The sequence below is a fragment of the Amblyraja radiata genome, chromosome 15, assembly GCF_010909765.2.
Source record: "Amblyraja radiata isolate CabotCenter1 chromosome 15, sAmbRad1.1.pri, whole genome shotgun sequence".
NCBI lineage: Eukaryota > Metazoa > Chordata > Chondrichthyes > Rajiformes > Rajidae > Amblyraja > Amblyraja radiata.
In genome coordinates this window covers 17,168,833-17,173,309 of record NC_045970.1, presented here as the reverse complement: position 1 = coordinate 17,173,309, position 4,477 = coordinate 17,168,833, and positions in this window count along the sequence as shown.

Below are 4,477 nucleotides of genomic sequence, written 5' to 3'. Positions count from 1 at the left end.
GGTGAGCCGAAGGGCCTGTTTCCGTACTGTATCTATAAACTAAGCCAAACTAAAGTACCAACTCAGTGATTTTGGTTCAACAGGAAGATGGCTGCAAAGTAGAGAAGCACATTTCAAGTAATGTGCAATATTTTACTACTTGAATGAGTCAATCTAATTGCACTTAATTATTTTTTGTTCTTTGTAAATTTCTGGAGATTTTGATTTTTTTTCATAATTAAATAGATATCTACATTGTAATTGTTTTTAAATTAGGTTGATTGCATGACCTATTCCAGCTTGACTGGCAAGGTTCAATCAGTTATCAAAGATTTGTATGGGAAATATAGTCAGAAAGGATATAATTGCACAAGGTCTTATATTATTGCATAACTCAAGTGAGGGTAATTCTGTACATTGTAACTCAGGGGAATGTAAACTGGAGCAGCGTACATCAAGACAATATATTTCTATATTGTACCCATTAAGGGTAGTGCAAATTGGTTTATTTGGTTTAGTTTGGAGATATAATATGGAAACGGGCTCTTCGGCCCACTGAGTCCTTGCCGGCCATTGATCACCCATTCACACTAGTTCTATGTTATCCCACTTTCTCATCCACTCCTTACACACTAGGGGCAATTTTAAGAAGCCAATTAACCTACAAACCTGCACGTCTTTGGGATATGGTAGGAGACCAGAGCACCTGGAGGAAACCCACCCAGTCACAGGGAAAATTGGTAAACTTCACACAGACAGCACCTAATGTCAGGATTGAACACAGATCGCTGGCACTGTGAGGCAGCAGCTCTACCGTTTGCACCACTGTGCCACTACTTATTGCCATAGTGCAAGTTTGGGTTGAGTAAACAAGGCAACATAATTCAGGAATTAGTCAATCAGGGCAGTGAACACAAGGCAGTATAACTCAGGGGAGTGTAATCTATAGTTGTGTAATTAGCTGTGATATAAGTGGGGACAGGGTCAATTAGAGCGGGAAACACAGGGTTGTGTCATTCAGTCAGTGGAATACACAGTAGTATAAGTGTGCAATGTGCAATGAATGCATTCATTTTAAACACCCAGAAATTCTAGTTTGTATCACAGAACTCACCATTTCTGATGAAGAATCACCAACTTCTAATGTCAAGTCGTACTTTCTTAACCCACACAGTTTATGTTCCAAGTTCATCTTCTCCAGTCCCAACATCTGCAATAACGAGCCCTCGCCATGTTCTCAAAACCGGCACTACTTTCAAAATCTAACCTTGCCTTGTCTCTACCACACCATTGAAAGGCTTGGATAGAGTGGACGTGGAGAAGATGTTTCCATTAGTGGGAGAGTCCAGGACTGGAGGTCAGAATCGCAGAATTAATGGAAGTTCCTTTTGGAAGGACGTGAGGAGGAATTTCTGAAGTGGCGAATCTGTGTAATTCTTTGCCACAGAAGGCTGTGGAAGCCAAGTCAGTCGATATTTTTAAGGCAGTGATAGATAGATTCTACATCAGTAGGTGGTGTCAGAGGCTATGGAGAGAAGGCAGGAGAATGGGGTTTGGAGGGAGAGATAGATCAACCATGATTGAATGGCGGAGTAGACTTGATGAGCCGAATGGCCTAATACTGTTCATATCACTTATGATCATGCATACGCCCTTTGTTCTCTATCCCTCCGGTTTCTCTACAACTTAAAACATGCTGTTGTCACAAACCTTTCCCTCTTCTGCCAAAAAGTCCTCGACAGAGAAATTAATTATCGTTCTTTCTCTGCAGATGCTTCCAGACATGTTGATCACTTCCAGCACTTCATGATTTTTTTTCAGATTCTACCAAATACCATTATTGTATTTTGGTTTTCAAAGTGATTCAACAGGAACCAACAGTCCCCATGTTCACTCAAGTTGCTGAAAGTTTCATTGCAACATTTACTCCACTGGATTCCCACTGTTACACATTAGACAAGTTTAGTTTAGTTTATTAATGTAACGGGTACCAAAGTACAGTGAAAATCTTTTTTGTCGTTTGCTATCCAGTCAGCAAAAAAGTTATGCATGATTACAATCAAGAATTTGAAGAAGGGTCTCGACTCGAAACGTCACCACTTCCATCTCTCCAGAGATGCTGCCTGTCCTGCAGAGTTACTCCAGCATTTTGTGTCTGTCTTTGGTGTAAACCAGCATCTGCAGTGTCTTCCTACACACAGTATACAGATACAGGATAAAGGGTATAACATTTAGCACAAGATAAAGTCCAATAAAGTCTGATTAAAGATAGTTTAAAGGTCTCTAGTGAGGTAGACGGGGGGTTAGGACTGCTTTCTAGCTGGTGAGTTGCTTGATAACAGTTTGGAAGAAACTGTCCCTGAATTTGGATGTATGCATTTTCAAACTCCAGTACCTCTTGCCTGATGGGGGAATGGAGAAGAGGGAATGACAGGGGTGAGACTGGTTCTTGATTATGCTGGTGGCCTTGCCGAGGCAACGTGAAGTGTAGATGGAGTCAATGGAAGGGAGGTTGGTTTATGTGATAATAATAATAATAATAATAATAATAATAATAAATTTTATTTAATGGGCGCCTTTCAGACATCTCAAGGACACCTTACATAGTAATCAGAATAAAACATATAATCGGAATAAAATAAGTAATAAAGACATCACAGAGACACAAATTAAAAACAGAATTCAATCCAAAAACAGAAAATCAAAAACACAGTGTGAGGAGAGAGCAGCGGCAGCCAAAGCGCGCCAGCGTCCACTCTCTCTTCACGGCAGCCATCTTGGACACAGACTTACAGGACTTCAATTAGGCAAAAAAATCATCCCCCCACAGTGGATACCACTGTGGAGGAAGGCACAATGTCCAGTCCCCACCCCATGTTCACCCCAAAGTCAGGCCTATTGAGGCCACCGCAATTGCCTCTACGGAGGCCCGATGTCCCTGGCCGTTCTCACCGGGTGATCTTGCCCCGGCGTCGGGAGAGTCCTTTCGGCGGCTGGGCCACCTGGAACGGCCGCTTCCTGGTTGGAGCCCGCGGCTTCCGAAGCCGACAAGGCCGCGCCGGTTTGGAGCTCCCATTCTCCCGATGACAAAGTCGGCGCCGCCTCTCCGCACTGCCGCCTCTCCGCACTGCCGCCTCTCCGCACTGCCGCCTCTCCGCACTGCCGCCTCTCCGCACTGCCGCCTCTCCGCACTGCCGCCTCTCCACACGCCGCCTCTCCACACGCCGCCTCTCCGCTCCGCAGACCCGCAGATGTTGCTCTCGCCAGAGCTCCAGCGCGGCGACCCAGGCAAGGCATCGCCCGCTCCACTCCGCTCCGCTGTGGTGCTCCAACGCTGTGCCGCCGCCAGGAAACGGCGCTCCAAGCCCGCTGGTAGGCCACGAGGACGGGTCGACGGGCAGCCCGGAGAAAAGGCTGCCACACCGACCAGGTAGGGACCTAGAAATAAAGTTTACACCTACCCCCCACATTAAAAGACCAAATCCCCTACAAACAAAAAACAGGACTCACTAAAAAAAAAAAAAATAGTCTGGGCTATGTCCACAACACTTTGTAATTTATTGCGGTCATGGATGGAGCTGCTCCCAAACCATGCAGTGATGTGTCTTGATAAATTGCTTTCTACGGCACATCTGCAGAAATTGATGTGGGTTGTTAGGGACGTGCCATACTTCCTAAGCCTTCTAAGGAAGTAGAGTTGCTGACGTACTTTCCTGGCCATTGCTTCGATATGGGGAGACCTAAAACAAGAGACCACAGCAGCTTGATGTAAACATTGGAGCACTGACTCTGGGTCACCAGTGAGCCAAAGCAAAATGATGGTGGTCAATGGGAGATTGCTGAGTACACTCCAGTGTTACTAAGCACTCAAGTCTTCCAGATACAGTTGCACCATACATTTGTCATTGCAACATACCATTGTGCACCACTGCTGACCGCCAGTTTCTCCTCCCCTGGGATGTTGCCACTGGGCCTCATTATAACATAATCCAGTGCAGTGCCAATAGCCTGAGTTATAATTTACACCAATGTACTGCCTCTTTACAATTCACCCCAATTCACAGCTACTGGACGTCTTTATCATTTGCCCGAGGTCATGGCCATCGGCCCACATTGTAACCTAATCCAGTTCACTGACACTGCAACTGGTAACAATGTTCTCCCAAGGAATGCTCCTAGCCCTCATTATAAACTACCCACTGTGGACTGTCACTGACACTTATTAAAGCTTACCCGCTGCTCTGGCACTGGACCTCATTAAAATCTATCACAAAACACAGACACTGCACCTCTTTATAACGTACACCAATGGATTGCTTCTGCCCCTCATTATAACCTACCCCAATGGACTATCAATGGCTCTTATTATAACTTACAATGGATAGCTCCAGGCCCTCATTAAAACAGTGTATTTCCTTTGGCTCTCATTATAATTTATCTCAGTACCTTGCCACTTGCCTTCATTATAAATTAACCCAATGCACTGCCTCTGGCCCTC